The following is a 21,895-nucleotide window of genomic DNA, read 5'->3' on the forward strand; positions in this document are numbered from 1 at the left end:
TTCCCTTCCTTAAATCACTGAGAGAAGATACCATAAACCCTGTCACTCTTGGATAAAATGTCAAGACCTATTGCAGCTGCAGAAAGGAAATAGAAAAGAATTAATGTGCCTCCAGGAAGGGCAGGAAGTCACCCTAGGTTCAGATGTTTAGTGATCTCCTGCAGGTAGAGGAGGGAAAGAATTACTGAAAAAGTCCTACCCCCCAACCTCAGAGACAGAGTACTTGCCTATGATTGTGACTGAACTAGTACAACAGAAAATGGCCTGTACATTCACCTAGAACAACTAAGCTCCGAGCACTGAGTAACAAGTGACAGCAGTCTGTTGTTGAGAGAGGGACAAGAGACTGGAAAGAAACCCTGTCTGAGGCACAGGCACAAAAGGAAGACCTAAAGCTGAAGGTGGACCAGATATTGAGAAAAATTCCCCAACAAACCAGCCAACGCCCTAAGGACAAGGAATTTAAAACCTATAGTGTGCTGAAGGTCACAGTAGCAATAAAACCACATCGAGCTTAACTCCTGATTAGACTGATTCAATATCCCCTCCCTTTCTAAAACCAAGCAAGAAAAAAAGGTGGACATTTCCAAGCACAAATAATAATCATTTCAGGCTCTACTGTACTACCTTAAATGCCCAACATTCATATAAAAAACATAAAACACAAAAAACAAGAAAAAACAAAGCAAACAACAGATATGACCTAGATGTTGCAATTATAAAAGAATTTAAAATATGATTACTATTTTAAAAGCTCTAGTGGAAAGAGTAGACTACATGCACAATTAGGAAATTTTGGCAGAGAGATGAAAACTATGAAACCAAATCAAATGTAAATGCTAGAAATAAAAAAAAATACGGTAACAGAGATGAAGTATGCCCAATGGGCTAATCAGTGTACTTGAGGCAGCTGAGGAAAAAAAAAATCAATGAAACTGAAGATAGATCAATAAAAATTACCTAAAGAAACACAAGGACTGGGGCACCTGGATGGCTCAGTTGGTTAAGTGTTTGCCTTCAGCTCAGGTCATGATCCCAGGCGTCCCAGGATAAATATTTTTAAATGCCTAGATACATTATACTCACACTGATGAAAACCAAACATAAAGACAAGTTCTTGAAGGCAATCAAAAAAGAGAAGCATATTACATAGAGATTCAAAGATAAGAATTACAGCAGATTTATCAGAAACTATGTGAGTCAAAACCCCAAGCATAATCTAGAATGACTATTTTAAGGTGCTAAACACAAAATAACTGTCAATCTATAATTCTATACATAGTGAAAATAACTTTCAAAAGTAAAGGAGAAATATTTTCTGAGACCAAAAAAAAAAGAGATTTATTTCCAACAGAAACAAAAATTTTTTTAAAGATTTTATTTATTTATTTGACAGAGAGAGACACAGCGAGAGAGGGAACACAAGTAGGGTGGGTGGGAGAGGGAGAAGCAGGCTTCCCATAGAGCAGGGAGCCCGATGCGGGGCTCCATCCCAGGACCCTGGGATCACGACCTGAGCCGAAGGCAGACGCTTAATGACTGAGCCACCCAGGTGTCCCCCAACAGAAACAATTTTTAAGGGAATTCTTTCAGCAGAAAAAAAGAATGATGCCAAAGAGAATTTAGATCTATACCAAGAAATCCAGAGATAAGGAAACTGAATAAGTGGAGATACACACATAATTATTTTTCCTTCATTTTTACCCACTCTAAAAACTGACTGTCTAAATAGAATCAATGTTTGATGTATTTATTGCATATATAAAAGTAAATATAGGGACGCCTGGGTGGCTCGGTCAGTTAAGCGTCTGCCTTCCACTCAGGTCATGATCCAAGGGTCCTCAGATCAAGTTCCGCATCAGGCTCCTTGCTCAGTGGAGAGCCTACTTCTCCCACTACCTGCACTCCCCCTGCTTATGCTCTATCTCTGAAGAGTAAATAAATAAAATCTTTAAAAAATAACAATAAAATATATGACAACAGCTCAAAGTATTGAGAAGGGCAAAGAATTGGGAAGACACTGCTATAAGATCCTTACACTTAATATAAGGTAATATTATCTGATGGTAGGCTGGAATTGGTTAAAATGTATATTTTAAAACCTAAGGCAATCAATAAAAATTTTAAAAGAGGTATAAGAAATAAGCCAGTAGTGGAGATAAGATGGAATCATAAAATTTATTCTTTAAAAGGAGCTGAAAGGGGCACCTGTGTGGCTCAGTTGGTTAAGCATCTGCCTTTGGCTCAGGTCATGATCCTGGGGTCCTGGGATTGAACCCCCATGTCAGCAGGGAGTCTGCTTATCCCTCTTTCTGCCTTCTGACCCTGCTCCCCACCCCCATTTCATGCTCTCTCACTCTCTCTCACTCTCGCTCGCTCTCTCACAAATAAATAAAATCTTTTTAAAAATAAATAAAAGCAGAAAAATAAAAACAAAACAAGAAACAAATAGAACAAATAGAAAACTGCTACCAACATGGTAGATTTCTATCTAATCATATTAATAATTATATTAAATGTAAATGATCTAAATACATCAATTAAAAGAAGCTGTCAGATTGGATAAGAAAGCAAGACCATACTACAAAACTCACTTTAAATAGAAATCCATGCATATGGTAAAAGATATACCATGAAAGCACTAATCAAAATAAAGCTGGAGAGGACTATATTAAAATGTGACAAAGTAAATTTTGTAACAAGAATATTACCAAAGATGTGTTATCAGAAGAGGGTCATATCACAGGAAGACATATCTTAAATGTGAATATGCATAACAAAAAATGCTTCAAAACACATCAAGCAAAACTTATAAAAGTGCAAGGAGAGAGAATTTTTAAGGCAGTGAAGATATTCTGCATGACACCATAATAATGGATGCATGTAACTAAGTATTTGTCCAAACCCATAAATGTACCACACCAAAAGTGAGCTGTAATGTAAGCTATGAACTTTGGGAAATAATGATGTGTCAATTATAAGAAATGTACCCTCTGGTGGGGGATGTTGATAATAAGGGAGGCCATGGATGTGTGGGGGACAGGGGGTATGTGGGAAATCTCTGTATCTTCCCCTCAATTTTTCTATGAACCTTAAACTGTTCTAAAAAATTGATTCAATAAAAAATTTTAAGTGCAAGGAATAATAAACAAATCCACAATTATAGTTAAAGTCTTTAACAATCTTCAATCAATAATCAACAGAATTAGTGAACACAGAGTAGAGATATGGCTGACATCATGCTAAATAGTAAAAGACTGAATGCTTTTCCCTAAGATTAAGAAAAAATGAATATGTCCACTCTCACTACTCATACTCAGCATCATACCGGAGGTCCCAGGCAGAGCAGTAAGGCAAGGAAAAGAGATAAAAAGCATACAGCTTGAAAAAGAAGAAATAAAATTGTCTCTATTTGCAGGAATCATGATTGTCTATGTAGGAAATCTGAAAGGATCCACAAAAAAAGGAACTACTACAACAAATAAATAAGCATAGGAAGGACACAGGATACAAACTCAATATGCAAAAATTAATCAAATTTCCATATACTACCAATTAACGATTGACAACTAAAATAAATACACAGCTTGGGAAATTAAATGATATCTTTTCCCAACTGATCACTCTACCAAAGTAAAAAGCTAAAAGAGTACTTAATATTTTCAATCTATAGACAAAAAACTTAGTGTTAATAAATTTTGGAAAAGATTACTTTCTCCCTGCATGATGAATTTGAGTAGATTATTTGTGTTATTTCAGAGATATCCAACAAACTATTTCCTAGAAAAAATTTTTGTTTCAAATTAAGTTTCCTATATCAGCTAAAGAAATATAAAGTATTTTGAGCTGCACTGTGTCATTTTCAACAGCATTTGTATTGATAAACGCTCATATCTTCATTTTCTACATCTGAAATACTATAGGAACAAAATGTTGCATGTACATTTTTAAATCATATTTAACAATGATTTGGCTCTAAAAACAAATCTACTGCTGTGCTGCCTACTGTCTCATGGACAACTATGTAGTAGTATGCCAAGCCTGCTCCTCCCATGACCATAGCAGACATCACTAAACACAGCATCTTGGTCCTCCCTTTGACTAGGCTTGGTATCTTTGTCAGCGCAGCCACTGCCTGAAAGCCACAACCAGGCAAAGAGAATTGACATGCAAATTGAAACTTATTTAACATTCTAGAGTTACAATAACAAGTCCAAATTCCTTTGGGAATTAAGCCTCCAAAATCTAACATACCCTGACATGCCCACTTGTCCAGTAAAATTTTCTTTGGTCCTCTCTCTACCTTTTCCAAATCTGTCCTTTCTTCCACGGCCCAGCTCAGTCTCTACTTCAACCATAGAATCTTCCTTCAAATATTAGGGTCCACAATGAATACGTACTTTTGGTTAATCAATACTACATTTTCACACTTAGTCTGTCCTCCTTTGGGGTCATGAGTTATGCCTTTGACTCCCCAAATTAACAAGTGTCCCATCTTATGATTATTGCATGGTCCTCCCATCACAGAGCTGAAAGCAAAAGAGGCGCTCAACAGCTACTATAGAGGGTTTGTTTTGTTAAAATGGGAATGCCTAATAAAAAGGACCCTGTTGATTGTGTGTTAATAAAGAACTACTGCTGTTTAATGTTCACTAAACATTAAAAAATACATATTGTGCAACAACTCATTCATATAGTTCTAAATCATGTACTTTTTTTCTTTTCCAAGCAATTTCTCATTCCAAATTCCTTCATAAACATCATTTTAATGGATGTTGTGTCTCATCACATGTATGCCAGGGAAAAAAAAGGGATTGGAATGAAGTGAACCAAAATGTTAATAATGATCAACCCTAAGAGGCAAATTTACTATGACATTTATTTGCATCTTTATTTTTTGTATTTTACAAATTTCCAACAACTAGAGTGAACTATTTGTATACTTGAAAAAAGAAAGTTAATTTGAAAAATATTGTCACTCCTCACTGTCTGAGGGCTCAGCTCCTTATGGGTAACAGTGTCCTACAATGGATCCTTATAAGATTAATTAGGATTCTGCAAATCTTCTATTATTTCTTGTGGTGAGAATAAAGAGCAAGATGAGAAGCTGGTCATTTCACTAAAAGAAGTACCTAACATTTTAACCCCCCCCCACACACACGCACACAAACATGTTTAATTCTAAAATTAGCGTTTCTCTGTGGGACAATTGCAAATCAGGTATTTTTTGTCAAACCCTTCTTTGACAAATTATATATGTTGCTGCTTTTCATTTTATAATTTTTGTCTCTTTTCTTTCATTCTATAAATGTCTCATCACTTTTCCTCTGCTTACTTTTTGATGGGAGGAAAGCCTATCCTAGGTTTACTTAAATCAGCTGGCAAGTTTCATCTAATCAATTTAAAGAAAAAGAATAAAATTAATTTGATCTTAGAAATATATAAAAGAAATATTCATAGAGCTTGCTCTTTTGTTCCATAAAGCTCAGAAATGATTACTTAAATAGCACACAGTTCTAATTTATAAAACACTATCTGTGGCACCTTAAAATATTCTTTTATTTATTTTTTAAAGATTTTATTTTTATGTAATCTCTACACCCAGTGTGGGGCTCAAACTTACAACGCTGAGACTGAGTTGGATGTTCTATGGACTGAGGCAGCCAGGAACCCTTAAAATATTTTCATTATTCAGGGCATTCATATTTTCCGTTAATTTTACTAATATAGAAGTTTTGACAAATACTAATCTGTCCTTTAAACAAGAACAAAAATTGAACAAACAGGAGAGTTTAATTTTATTTTACTACATTGACTTCACCCCTTTATATGCATGGACATAAGCCTAAAACCTGTAAGAACTAAAGTCAAGTAAAGGGACACTGATCTTATTTATCCAAAGAATTCTTTCCAGTTCTCTTTATCTGGTTCCCTGTTCCACAACTGAGTTTATAATTTAGTTTATAATTTCTCTATTAACAGCAGAACCTGTAACTTTTTGAAAGATCACAGTAATCCCCTAGAGCCATTGTTTATAATGATTTTTTTTATTCAAACGCTGGCACTGCAGGGAGTTTTCTCCTCTAGGACATTGAAGTTTTGACAGTCCATATGGTCTTAACGAATTTTCCAGGTGCTGAACACCATCTAACCTGTATTTTTGGCAGCCTACAGAGGTACTTAAGCCTGCCTTTGTCATTCTTCCTAATACTGCTTTAAGATGTTTTTTAGAGGAGGAAGTTTGAAGTGGTTGGTAGAAAAGATCAAGTTTTAAACGCTTATATTATCAGCGCAAAAGTATTGTCAAGAAGAATTCACTTTTGAGAGAGGAAAACAAAAGCTGTTCATTTAATATCTAAAGAGAACTATAACTGCAATATGCGTTTGAGATGTTATTATTTGTACTTCTAGATTGTAGGGACAAATTTGCTGTCTTTAATCCACTACAAAAAGTAGTGCACAAAATTTTCTTTACCTAGCTTATAAATCTGGATCAGTTTAGGGTGAGCACCAAATTAGCCCGATTGTCAACCTTGGTTATTAAGGGAATCCAGATTGATTTTAGAATGTCAGCTGAATTTAATAATGGCTACTTGGCTGATGATATGGATGGGTGGATAATCTTAAAACTGCCTACACAGGAAGAAAGTATTTTTAAAACCTTCAAATTATATTTAAAATTTAGTGTGCGTACCTTTCCCTTTTTTCTCAATTTATTAAGCATCTACTTTACATATATTGTCCACAAAACGCTAGGAGGTAGGCATTATGAATACACTGATTTTACAGAACAATGACTAGTACCCAATTTTCTCTAATTCTAAAACCACACATTTAAGCACTTGGGCTATGCTTGCCCAATTTGAAAAATATATCGGGATTATAATGCACGTTTTTGGCATTTAAAAAAAAATGGCTGCCTGTAGGGGGGAACCCTCTTCATGCTTTGGGTCCACGATTGTGTAAGTCAATCTTGTGAGGGACAGAATTTCACTTCCCGCTGCTGATGTCTACAAGGCTAAATAGTTGCACAGCTAGGATGAAACATTTTCTGCTAGGCTCAACAAATTGGTGCCCCCCCCTGCGATTTTGAACCTAGCACAAAAATTCAAAAAAGGAAAGACGACTAAAAAATTCATTTCCATGTGGCTACTAGTCCAAGATGGGATGCAGGAAGACCCTGAACTTAGCTCCCCCCCACTGACATACCAAATCTACAGCTATATATGGAATAGTTCCCACTAAAAAAGAACTGAAACTAGCTGAACAGCTATCTCACAACAAGGAATAAAAGGGCTACATTGCGACTGATAGGAGAGGCAGAGATACAGTCTGCCAAAAACCCCATCCCCAGTGAGGTGACCCACAATGGTAGAGGAGATATCACTGGTCCATAGCCTCTCCCTAAGAAGTGAGGGGTTTGTGCCCCATATTGGGCATCCCAACCCTTTGGACCTGCACCAGAGAGATGAGGGCCCCAAAACATCTGGCTTTAGAAACCAATGGTGATTTCATCCAGGACCCAGGAGGCTGTGAGGATCTAAGATACTCCTTTTGAGGGGCTTACACACGAACTCATGTGTCCTGAGACCCATCACAAAGGCTGCAATTTGAGAACTGAGTGGATTATTTATGAAGAAAATTCATTTGTTAATCTTAAAGTATCTCTCAGAGGGGCAGGGACCAGTTGGGACTCTCTCTGGGGCTACAGTCACTGCTGAGGGTGATTTTTGCACTCTTCCCATACCTTACTAGTGCAAGTGGGAGCATACGGATATAGCCTTGCTAAAACTATAGGCATGCTCTGCCCCGAGCACAGTTTCCCTGCTTTAGTAAAGCTATGGGTGTGCCCTGCCCTCAACACTCTCCCATAGCCTTGTTAAAGCTGGTAGGTGAGTATAATCACCCAGGGGCCACCCCTTGATTGCCTAACCCTGGTGGCCAGAGGGGCTTGCATTTCTTGTCCCCACAGGACCATAACAATCAGAAAGACAGTTCTTGGCAGGCTACCACACCCAGGGTACTGCACAGACCTCCCCCAGCCTACCTGTAAAATAGACCCATCTTCTTGTTCCGTAGCTTCAACCTGAGAGACAGGCTTCAGGTGTGCCACACATCTAGGGCTACAGAAGAGCTTTCAGGGAACATAAGCAGGGACACACCATCTTTGAGCCCTCCATTGGCTTCCACACAACTCAATGATACCTCCCAGAAAGGAACTTATACACTCATCTGAATCCCTAAATTTTGCAACTATTGCCCAGAGGATACCTCCAGATCTCCTAGTCTGGAGGCCAGCAGGGTTTACAGCTGTGGTCCCATAGGACTCTATATATTTGCATACTTTAAAAACTGCTGCCTAAGGACCTGGCTTCCAATCATCCTGAAACCAGGTGCTGACTGGAATCACTGTCCTGGGGACATGTACTGGTCTTGGCACATCCTCATCAGTGGAGAACTATGAAGAATAAATCAAGCCACTTAGATAATCACAGAAGTTTAAGAGACAACCAAAAGCTAGGGTAAGGTTGAACAACAAGGTTCATTTTCTATATGAGGCCAGGGAGAGATAGCTGTTTTACCTAATACATAGAAACAAACACAAAGAGTCATGCAAATTGAGAAAACAGAAGATGTTCCAAACAAACAAATAAAAAAAAAAATACAAGACAAAACCTCAGAATAATACCTTAGTGAAGCAGAGATAAATAATCTATCTGATAAAGAGTTAAAGTAATGGTCATAAATATCGTCACCAAACCTAGGAGAATGGATGGATACAGTGAAAACTCAACAAAGACATAAAAATATATAAAAGTATCAGACAGACATCACAGAGCTGAAGAATACCAATACAATAACCGAACTGAAAAATACATTAGAGGGTTTAACAGGAGATTAGATGAAGCAGAATAATCAGCAACCTGGAAGACAGGGCAATGGAACTCAGCTACACAGAGCAGGAAAAAGAAAAAAAAAATTAAGTGAAGATAGTTTAAGGGGCTTATAGGACAACATCAAGTGGGATATCATTCTTATTATAAGGGTCCTAGAAAGAGAAGAGAGAGAGAAAGGGGCAGAAAACTTATCTGGAGAAATAATGGCTGAAAACATTCCTAACCTAGGGAAGGAAACAGACATCCAGTCCAGGAAACACAAAAATTTCCAGAAAAGATGAACCAATGAGACCATACAAAGAAACATATAATTAAAATATCAAAAGTTAAAGAGATGATATCAAAAGGAGCATGAGAAAAACAACGCTTTATGAACACAGGAACCTCCATGACACTATCAGTGATTTTTCAGCAGGAACTTTGTAGGCCAGAAGGGAGTGGCACAATATATTCAAAGTGCTGAAAGAAAAAACTTCCAACCAAAATTATCATTCAAAATTGAAGGAGAAATAAAGAGTTTCCCAGAAAAGTAAAAGCAAAAGCTGAAGGAGTTCATCACCATTAAACTGGCCTTAAAAGAAATGCTAGAGACTTCTTTAAGCTGAAAAGAAAAGGCACTAATTAATAACAAGAAAACATAATATGAAAGTAAAAAGTAAAAATCTCACTGAAAAAGGCAAATATATAGTAAAGGTAGTGGATTAACCACTTATAAAGCAAGTATGAAGGTTAAAAGACAGAAGTAGTAAAGTTAACTATAATTACAATAATCAAGGGAAACAAAAAATTTAAAAATGTAAAATATGATATCAAAAACTAAACATGGTTGGGGAAGGAGCAAATATGTAAAGTTTTTAGAATGTGTTCTAATTTGAGTTGCTATCAACAGTTTTATATATATATATATATATATACACATATATACATATATAGGCTGATATATATACATATATAAATATATATACATATATACAAATAATAAATATAAATATAAATAATATAAATATAAATATGAATATGAATATGAATAAATAAACCATTATATATATGCATGAACTACATGGTACCCACAAAGCAAAAATTTAGAGCAGATACAAAAAAGATAATGAGAAAGGAATCTAAACATAACACTAGAGAAAGGCATCAAACCACAAGGGAATGGAGCAAGAAAAGAAGAAAGGAACAGAGAGGAACTACAAAAACATTCAGAAAACAATTAACAAATGGTAATAAGTAGGTAATACCTTTCAATAATTATTTTAAATGTAAATGGACTAAATGCTCTAATCAAAGGACATAGATGGCTGAAAGGATTAAAAAAAAAAAAGACCTGCCTATATGTTGCCTACGAAAGACTCATTTCAAATCTAAGGACACACATAGACTGAAAGGGAAGGACTAGAAAAAGATATTCATGCAAATGGAAATGAAAAATAAAAGCTGGGATAGTTATGCTTACATCAGATGAAACAGACTTTAAAACAAAGACTGTAATAAAAGACAAATAATGGTATTACACAATGATAAAAGTGTCAATCCAACAAGAGGATAAAACATTTGTAAATACTTATGTACCCAATGTAGGAGCACCTAAATATGTAAAGCAAATATTAACAGACTTAAAGGGAGAAATAGACAGCAATAATAGTAGGGTACTTTACCACCCCACTTACATCATGGATAGATCATCCAGGAAAAAATCAATAAGGAAACACTGGCCTTAAATGACACATTAGACCAGATGGACTTAATAAATATATACTGAATATTCCACCCAAAGGCAGCAAAATAAACATTCTTCTCAAATGCACATGAAATGTTCTCTGAGAGAGATCACTTGCTAGGCCACAAAACAGTCTCAGTAATTTAAGATTAAAACCATATCAAGAATACTCTCCAGGGGTGCCTGGGTGGCTCAGTCGTTAAGCTTATGCCTTCGGCTCAGGTCATGATTCCAGGGTCCTGGGCTTCCTGCTCAGGAGAAGCCTGCTTCTCCCTCTCTCACTCCCCTTGCTTGTGTTCCTTCTCTTGCTGTGTCTCTCTCTGTCAAATAAATAAATAAAATCGTAAAGGAAAAAAAAAGAATATTCTCCAACCACAATCATATGAAGCTAGAAATCAATTACAGGAAGAAAACTGGAAAAATCACAAATATGTAGAGATTAAACAATACGCTACTGGGCGCCTGGGTGGCTCAGTCAGTTGGGCGTCTGCCTTCAGCTTGGGTCATGATCCTAGAGTCCTGGGATCAAGTCCTACACTGGACTTGCTGCTCAGCAGGGAGTCTGCTTCTCCCTCTCACTCTCCCTCTCTTTCAAATAAATAAATAAAATCTTTAAAAAATAAAATAAAATAAACAATATGCTACTGAACAACCAATGGGCCAATGAAGAAATCAAAGGGGAAATAAAAAATACCTTGAGACAAATGAAAATATAAATACAACAATCCAAAATGTATGGGAGCAAAAAGCTGTTATAAGAGAAAACTTCACAGCAGTCCTGTCTCAAGAAACAAACAAACAAAAAAACTCAAATAAATAATCTAAGTTTACACTTAAAGGAACTAAAAAAAGAACAAAGCCCAAATTTAATAGAAGGAAGGAAATAATAAAGAATATATTAGAAAGAAATGAAATAGAGACCAAAAAGAAAAAAGAATAAAAAATATCAATGAAACTAAGAGTTGGTTCTTGATAATTGAGAACATTTAACTATACTCAAAACAAAAGAAGAAAGAAGGCTTAAATTAAAAAAATCATAAATGAAAGACAAGTTACAAATGATACCATGGAAATACAAAGAACTACAAGAGACTATTATGAACAATTATATACCAACAAGTTGGACAACATAAAAAAAATGGATAAATTCCTAGAAATATAAATCTTCCAAGACTAAATCAGGAAGAAATAAAAAATCTAAACAGTTTAATTACTAGTAAGGAAATTAAATCAATAATCAAAAACCTTCCCAAAACGAGTCCAGGACCAGAGAACCTCACTGATGAACTCTACGAAACATTCAAAAAAGATTTAATATCTTTCCTTCTCAACCTCTTCCAAAAAATTAGACAGCAGGGAATACGTCCAAACTCATTTTACAAGGCCAGCATTACCCTCATTCCAGCAGCAGACAAGAAGGCTACTGGAAAAGACAATTACAGGCAATATCTCTAATGAACAAAGATGCAAAAATCTTCAACAAAATATTAGCAGACCAAATTCAACAATCCATTACAAGGATAATATACCATGATCAAGTGGGATTTATATTAGGGATGCAAGGATGGTTCAACATTCACAAATCAATGTGATATACCACATTAACAAAATGAAGGATAAAAATCATGTGACCACCTTAATAGATATAGAAAAAGCATTTCACAGAATTCAATCTCCTCTTTTGATAAAAACTCTCAACAAAGGGGGTAGAGAGGGAATATACTTCAACATAATAAAGGCCAAATATGACAAACCTACTGCTAACATCATACCCAACCAAGATCAGGAACAAGAAAATGATGCCCATTCTTACCACTTTTATTCAACACAGTATTGAAAATCCTAACCACAGCAATTAGGCAAGAAAAAGAAATAAAAGACATCCAAATTAGAAAGGAAGAAGTAAAAGTGTCACTATTTGCAGATGACATGATATTATATATAGATAACTCTAAAGATTCCACCAAAAAACTGCTCAAACAGTAAACAAAGTCAATAAAGTTGCAGAATACAAAATCAAAAATAGCAATCAGTTGCATTTCTATACACTGAAAATGAGCTACCTGAAAGAGAAATTAAGAAAACAATCCCATTCACAATTGCATAAAAAAAATACCTAGGAATAAATTTAACCAGGGACGTGAAAGAAGTGTATACTGAAAACTATAAGACAGTGATGAAAAAAACTGAATAAGACACAAATAAAGATATTCCATGCTCACGGATTGGAAGACTTAATATTGTTAAAATGTCCATACTACCCAAAGCAATCTATATATTCAATGCAACCTTATCAAAATTCCAATGGCATTTTTCACAAAACTAGAACAAATAATTCTAAAATTTGTATGGAACCATGAAAGACCCCAAATAGCTAAAGCAATCTTGAGAAGGAAGAGCAAAGCTGGGGGTGTCATGCTTCCTGATTTCAAACTATACTATGAAGCTATAATAATCAAAACAGTATGGAATTGGCCTAAAAAGAGACATATAGATCAAAGGAACAAAATAGAGGGCCTAGAAATAAACCCACAGTATATGGCCAATTAATTTTTGACAAAGGAGGCAAGAATATACAATGGAGAAAGAGCAGCTTCTTCAATAAACAGTGTTGGAAAACTGGACACTCACATGCAAAAGAATGAAACTAGATCACTATCTTATACCATACATAAAAATTAACTCAAAATGCTTAAAGACTTGAATGTAAGTCTTGAAACCATAAAATCCCTAGAAGAAAACAGAGGTGGTAAGCTCCTTGACATTGGTCTTGGGTTTGAATTTTTGGATCTGACCCCAAAAGCAAAAATAACAAAGCAAAATGAAGTGGGACTAAATCACACTAAAACTTCTGCACAGCAAAGGAAACAATCAACAAAATTGAAAAGCAACCTACTGAATGAGAAAATATATTTATAATATCCAAAATATCCAAAGAGTTAAAAATCCAATATATATAAATACTCAAACAACTCAATAGCCAAACATAAACAATCTGATTAAAAAATGAGAAGAGGATCCAAACAGGCATTTTTCCGAGGAAGATATACAGGTGGCCAACAGGCACATGAAAAGACGTTCAACATCACAAATTATTGGGACATGCAAGTCAAAACCATAATGAGATATCACCTAATACCCATCAGAATGGCTAGTATCAAAAAGAAAAGAAATAACAACCCATGGAGAGGATGTGGAAAAGAGAAAACCTTTGTACACCATTGGTGGGAATGTAAGTTGGTGCAGCCACTATGGAAAACGGTGTGGAGGCACCTCAAAAAATTAAAAATAGAACTACCATATGATCTATCTATTCCATTTCTTGGTATTTATCCAAAGAAAATAATTTGAAATTATTATTTGAAATGATATACGCAATCCCGTGTTTATGAAGCATTATTTATAATAGCCATGATATGAAAATAACCTAAGGGCTCTATTGATCAATGAATGGTTAAAGAAGTTGTGGTATACACACACACATACAGGAATACTACTCAGACATTAAAAAGAATGAAATCTTACCATTTGTGACAACATGGATGGACCTTGAGGGTATTAGACTAAATGAAATGCCAAACAAAGAAAAACAAATTTCTTATGATTTTACTCATATAGAACCTAAAATATAAAACAAATGAGCAAACAAGACAAAACTCATAGATACAGAGAATAGATTGGTGGCTATCAGAAGGGAAGGGGGTTGAGGGGGATTGGTGAAATAGGTGAAGGGGGTCAACTGTATGGTAATGGATGGTAACTAGACTTATTCTTGGTGATCACTTTGTAGTGCATATAAATATCAAATTATTATATTATATGCCAGAAACTAATATAATGTTATATGCCAATTTTACCTCAAAAAAAAAAATTCATTTCTAACTTTGGCAGCATCCAGTACCTAGTTTTCAGTAATGAGATTGGCAACAGAATTAAGTATCTAAGAGTCCAGGGGTGATGTCACTAGTAGCTATAATAAGCAGGTCATTCCATGATATGATGTACTTTATGTTCGTAGCTGCATTGTTTTCAGCCTAGTTCTGTGTGTGGTTCTCCAGACTTGTCTTGGTTAACTTTAGTTAACCATAATTGGTCTCTGTGTCTTATATACTTACAGGTTGCCAGAACTAAAGGATGATCATCTACTTACCCCTGCACCATGTCACTTTGTCCCCCAGTTTTCACCAGCAGTGATTATAGCATTATCAGTGGTGAATCCATTCTTTCCTTTTTTCCTTCAATTGTAATACCTCTGATATTTAGCTAAGCAGATGGTCACTCAACCAAAAACTACATTTCCCCAAATTTCCTTGCAGCTAGGTTGGTTCATGTCACAAAATTCTGGCTTATGGGATGCAAGTAGAAATAACTGGTGCAACCTCTGTGTCATGATAGTAAGAAAGAATGAACTCTCTCCACTTCAACTTCTCCTCCTTTACTGCTGACTTAGAAAGTAGACATGATGATGAGAGTCAAAGCAGCTACTTTAGACCATAAGATGGAAACCACAAGTTGAGAATCGCAGAGCAACAGTGTAGAAGGAGTGTGGGTCCTGGATGATGTGCAGCCTTTAGCTCTGGTCTACTTACTCTTGGACCACTTCTTGGACTTTGTTACAGAGCCAAACCTGCATTCTAACTAATGTGGCCACTGGCCCTTTCAACTGCATTATACAACTTTTTGCCAGTCATCCTCAACATTGGGTTGTGGTGAAGACTTCTCATGAAAAAAGAAACATTGCTTCATGTACCTCCCACTTGAGTTTTTGACATTCAATCACTTTGTCAGCCAAATATAATAGCTACTCAGCAGTAACAGAAGTGAGAAGAAATGACAGGGGGACTGCTTGGCCACTTTTGCCACAATGGCAGAAAGGGGAGCCCCAGCGTTGGATGAAGAGACAGCAAATTCTAATGAGCTTGGAAAGGTCAGACCTTAGTTTAACATGCTGCTTGGAAAGTGGTATGACGCCTTTCAGTAGTACTTAAATAATATTGTCATGCTGGTTTTCATTCTGAGGTTCATGCCACACTACCGAAATAGAAGCACAAATAAAAAATAAAACAGCTGTGTTGTGGTTTATGATACTCACATTTGTTATTGACAAAATTGCAGTTGAGGTTATTTTTTTATTAATCATACTGAACAAATGTTCCAAAAGTAATTCTTTCTTTTTCCAATTAAACATAATCTCTATTCCATAAATTAAAATTAAGCAAGTCAAATGCAATGCAGTTATGAAGATCTCTCTTTCTTTTCTCAACTCACAGTTGACCATTCCCATGTGCATAAGATGAAAGGGTAGGGAAACAAGTGGCTTTGCTAAACATTTTGGTATGTGAAGAAACCATTACAGCACTGATGCTATGGGACTGCAATCACAGTCACATGTACATGAACCCGGATGACTATAATAAAATACTGTGCATGTCAGAGCCTTGATTTGACCCAAAGTGCTTCTTAATGGGTGTTTTACTGTGCATATATCTCTACTTTCTTTGGGGTAAAAAGAAACACCTGAAATATTTTTCCATCTATGATTCATGTTTCATAGCTACAGAGAAAAATAAAAAAGAAAGAAAGAAAAAGAAAGAAAGAAAGAAAGAAAGAAAGAAAGAAAGAAAGAAAGAAAGAAAGAAAGAAAGAAAGAGAAAGAGAGAAAAAAAGAAAGAAACAAACAAACCCCATTTCTATTTCTGCTTTGTTGCAAGAATAGTTTATTTTTTCCAGGAAGTAGAATCAAGTCATTAATAATTACAAGCACTAAAATAACTATCACTATTAATTTTCTTTTTTTTTTAAGATTTTATTTATTTGACAGAGAGAGACACAGCGAGAGAGGGAGTACAAGCAGAGAGAGCGGGAGAGGGAGAAGCAGGCTTCCCACTGAGCAAGGAGCCCATGTGGGGCTCGATCCCAGGACCCTGGGATCATAACCTGAGCCGAAGGCAGAGGCTTAACAACTGAGTCACCCAGGCACCCCTAATTTTCTTTATCCACCCAAAATACTAGAAAAACTTTAAAGTGTAGTTGAAATTGTCAAAAAAAAAAGAGACCCACACATATGACATATCATAGTTATCTTCTTGAACCATATCAATTTCCTTCCATACATATTAGAAATCCAAGAGATTTGATAACTTCTTCCCTCTGTTCTGATACTTATCTGGACAAGTACGTATCTCTTAATAGCATGAAGATGACCTGCTAAGAGCTCAGCTGCCAAAGATGATTGCTTTAAAGTCCTTGTAATATCAGCCTAAGGCAGCCTAAAGGATGAGCAAAGGGATTAATCACAGACCTTTGAACATGGGTAAGCAAAACACAACCAAATGGATAATGTTTCACAAAGAATGTGTAATCTTTGGATGCTGGGGCTTCTTCTACCACATACATTCCATAATGGCTATAAATTCCATTACCTCTAAATACCCACTGAACTCTAAGCTGAGAGAAAGAGTGAAATTCTGTCTATAGAATGTCAAGACAGCCAACTGATTCAGTTTGTGTCAACAAGTATTTAAGACTATGCCAGCCAGTAAGGTAGGTAATAAGAATACAGCAGTGACTAAGTTACAATTCCTAAAGTCAGCATGCTTACAGTCTTATGGTGATTATAGACCTTGAAACAAAGAATTTTAATGTGTAAATAGCACAGTGGTCAGCACACAAACAAGTAGTAAAAGTGCCTGGGTCCAAATTCTAACTCCGCCATGATTTATATGTTATTGAAATTCCCAGTGCCTCAGGTTCCTTATGTGTAAAATGGGAATAATAATTTGTACCCACCTTAAAGTGCTGTTTTGAGAATTAAATGACAAAATATAATTAAATCACTTAAAAGGAACCCTGGTTAAATACTCAGTAACTGTGAGCTATGGTGATTTTTAAAAATTGCAGAGTTCTTTGGAAACACAGAAATGAAAATCTTTACCACAGATGAATGTTAAAGGAACACTTCTGGGGAAGAGGATGCCAGGCAGAAAAGAGGGAAGCTTCTGGCAGAGGAAAAAATAATGATGAAAGACATGGGAATGTGAAGCCATATGGCTAGTACCTCTTGGTATTTCCAAAATGTAAATTCAGAGGAAGTTCCTCAAAAGTTCAATCTGACCATTTGCTGTTCTATATATGAAAATCTAGATGAAAGATTTAGCATTTACCTGGGTATTCTGGCACCACAGAGAGAGCAGGAGTTGGGGCAAATCCAGATCCTGCGGACCCATAGCAGTGGAATCCTGTGAAGCATTTTATGAAGTAAGTTGAAAGATCTGATTTGTCTTCTTAAAAGATCACACTTCCTCTGTGAAGACAATGGATCAGAGTGGAGTAAGAGTAGAATCAGAGGTACCACTCAGCAGGCTGTTGTGGAGGTTTGAGTGAAAGAGGAACTTAAACTAAGGCTAGAGACTATAACTAGAATAAAGATGGTGGATTCAAATAACATTTTAGGTTTAAAATCCTCAAGATGCAATGTTTGATTAGCTGTGTGAAGGAAGGGAGAAGGAGGTATTGAAAATGAATCCCAGGGGCGCCTGGGTGGCTCAGCCATTAAGTGTCTGCCTTTGGCTCAGGTCATGATCCCAGGGTCCTGGGATTGAGCCCCACACTGGGCTCCCTGCTTGGCAGGAAGCCTGCTTCTCCCTCTCCCATTCCCCCTGCTTGTGTTCCTGCTCTCGCTAACTCTCTCTCTGTTAAATAAATAAATAAAATCTTGAAAAAAAAATGAATCCCAGGTTTTATCTTTCAGAAATTTAAGGTATGGCCCATTCCCATCTTCTGGAGGAAAAACAGATTTCAAGGGAAATATCACGAGTTCAGTTTTGAACACTATAATCTGAGATGCCTATAGGACATCTAATTGGAGATGTCAGGTGAGCCTTTGGACAGTTATGTGAGGTTCTCAGGAGACAAGTCTGGGATAGAGTCTTAAACACACACATGATATGGGACATTTTTGATGTGAAATGAAATTACCCAGGGAGACAAGACAAGAACATCCTAGGATGCAGCCATAAGGAGTTTCAGCATTTAAAGATTAGGAAGAGAAGGAGGAATCTCCAAAGGAAAAGGAGAAGTAACTAAAGAAAGATAAGAAAGATAAGAAAATCAGGGAATTTGAGTTTCTAGAAGCCAAGGAAAAAACATGTTTGCAAAAACGAGTTGATAAAATACAGCAAAAATTAAAGAGAGTTCCAGGTAAGGTGCGAACTGAATATTGTCCTTTGAAGTCTTTAAGTCCTTGGTGGTCTTGACAAAAGCCAATCAATGAAATGGTGTGAGTGGAAGTAAACCGTGCTAAAATGAAGAGTGCTGGAAGATGAGGAGGTCTGGCTGTGAAGTAGAGGAGCATGATGGGGCACCAGCTGAGGAGCCCAGGAGACTTGAGTGGTTTCTTTTTGAAGATAAAAAAGGGACTATAGTATATTCAAATGCCTGAGATCCATGTATGGAAAATGCTGGAGTTCTGAGCACATCATTCTCAACTTTTGAGTCATAGATCAACTATCCCTACTTCCCAGGAACCTTTCCTGATGTTCTAAGTTAGGTGATGTGACCACAGACAATAGTCTGCAAACCTTTAATTAAATCACTTATCATGCTGTAATTATTGGTTTATTTTTTGTTTCACTCACTAAAATAGAATGCATTTCAGTGCAGGGATTGCTTATCTACTACCATGCCTGACCTGTTCAATTCACTAGTCCAATAAGGTCTAGCCCATGAATAAAATCAGTTCCATTTATTTGTTAAATACAAACTTTTAATTCTCCCTATTTAAAAAAAAAAAAAAAAAAGTCCAGCTAGAGAGAAAGACTTATTTGGGCTTTTTAAAAGGCCTAGATATGGCTTGCTTCCCTCCACATCTATGCCTTTTTAAAAGCCCAGATAGTCTTTCTCTCTAGCCAGACCTTTTTTTTTAAAACCATAAGAGACTTTTAACTATAGAGAATAAACTGAGGGTTTATGAAGGGAGGTGGGCAGGGGATGGGCTAAATGGATGATGGGCATTAAGGAGGGCACTTGTTGTGATGAGCACTGGGTGTTATATGTAAGTGATGAATCACTAAATTCCACTCCTGAAACCAATATTACACTATATGTTAGCTAACTAGAATCTAAATAAAAATTTGGAAAAATAAATAAATAAAAGACCTAGATAAAAAGATTTCTAACCTATATTTGAACTTACTAAAATGTGTTAGAACAGATAAAGCTATATAGACCAAATTTCTTCTCTAACTTTCCTGTAAGTACCATATTTTATGAATGTTTGTATCCTCCACTGAATCCAGCAAGGCACTGAACATAAATAAGCAAGGAGGTTCGATAAATATTTATTGACTGATATTTCATTTCCTGCATGAAACTGTATATATACAAAGTAAAAACATTGCCACTGAACATTGTGGTAAAACAGTAATTTCTCTTCGGTGTTAGCAGAACAGCTTGTTGTCACCCATCAATTTGACAAAAGAATGTGCACAGAAACAGCAGATAAATGAATCATGGTGAATAAGACCATCCATTTGCCACATAAAACAGATATATTGGTCTCCTTACAATAAGCAATCTTCTTTAGCTGTCAGTGATTAAATTACCAGCTTAAGTTCTAATTGTTTAAATTTGTTGTGTTGTAAACAATAAAGTTAACCTGCTCTCAGGAACACTTCTCTTTTTTCATATTTTTTAATTATTTTTTTTATTATGTTATGTTAGTCATCATACATCATTAGTTTTGGATGTAGTGTTCTATGATTCATTGTTTGCGTATAACACCCAGTGCTCCATGCAGAACGTGCCCTCCTTAATACCCATCATCAGGCTAACCCATCCCCCCACCCCCCCAAAACCCTCAGTTTGTTTCTCGGAGTCCATAGTCTCTCATGGTTCGTCTCCCCCTCTGATTCCCCCCACTTCATTTTTCCCTTCCTACTATCTTCTTCTTTTTTTTTTTTTAAAGATTTTATTTATTTATTTGACAGAGAGAGACACAGCAAGAGCAGGAACACAAGCAGCGGGAGTGAGAGAGGGAGAAGCAGGCTTCCCGCCAAGCAGGGAACCCGATGTGGGACTCGATCCCAGGACCCTGGGATCATGACCTAAGCCAAAGGCAGACGCTTAATGACTGAGCCACCCAGGTGCCCTATCTTCTTTTTTTTTTTTTAATTTTAACATGTATTATTTGTTTCAGAGGTACAGGTCTGTGATTCATCAGTCTTACACAATTCACAGCGCTCACCATTCACATACCCTCCTCAGTGTCTATCACCCAGCCACCCCATCCCCCCACCCCCCTCCCCTCTAAAACCCTCAGTTTGTTTCTCAGAGTCCATAGTCTCTCATGGTTCGTCTCCCCCTCCGATTTCCCCCCCTTCATTTTTCCCTTCCTACTATCTTCTTTTTTTTTTAATTTTAACATGTATTATTTGTTTCAGAGGTACAGGTCTGTGATTCATCAGTCTTACACAATTCACAGTGCTCAGGAACACTTCTGATGGGCCAAGCAGCTGTATAGCAACATAAAATCAGGACCTTTCCTACTAAGAAAAATTTAGAAGGTGACCAATCTATTGTTCTCTATGAGGAATCTATTCAGGACATTTTCCTCCTTTGCAAAGTACAGTTATTTTATTGTGTTGATGCTCCTACTGCCTCAGGCACAGATGTACTAACAGAACTAAAAAGTCAGAAAAACAGCTAGAACTCCAATGTTCTAATATTCAATCTTTCTTGACTAGAGAAAGCTAGCAAAGGATGACATTTCCTTTCCCAGTATATCAGACAAATGTCATTAACTGCACATTTCTGTGACAGAGGTCAGTGATTCATCTATACCTGTGTTTTCAGAAGTGAAATAATAGTTCGTGGAAGGAAAAGAAAAAGGAATAGGGCACATTTCAAGCTATGAACCCAGGACAATGCTTGGTTAAAAACATGGGCCCTATCATTAGGTGAATGATACTTTTAGGTTTAAGGCAAAGGAAACCTTTCTCTCAGTCATTCTGGCATAACTGGGGACCCAAAAGAAGATGAAAATTGCACCCTTATTTTAAGCTATGAAGTAAGATACCATGTTGGACTAGGGCATTTAAAGTCTAGGTGACTTCTGAGAAAAATGTTTACATGATCACACAAGTCTAGCTTTCCTTCTGAAATCTCACTAAAGGGATCAATAGAATATTCAAATTGGAAACACTGCCTTAGCACCAGACACTAGAAGAGATCTCTATTACTCCATACCAGAAATAAAAAAGGGTAGAAGGCTCCCATG

This window comes from Zalophus californianus, chromosome 9, assembly GCF_009762305.2.
Source record: "Zalophus californianus isolate mZalCal1 chromosome 9, mZalCal1.pri.v2, whole genome shotgun sequence".
In the NCBI taxonomy this organism is placed as follows: Eukaryota; Metazoa; Chordata; class Mammalia; order Carnivora; family Otariidae; genus Zalophus; species Zalophus californianus.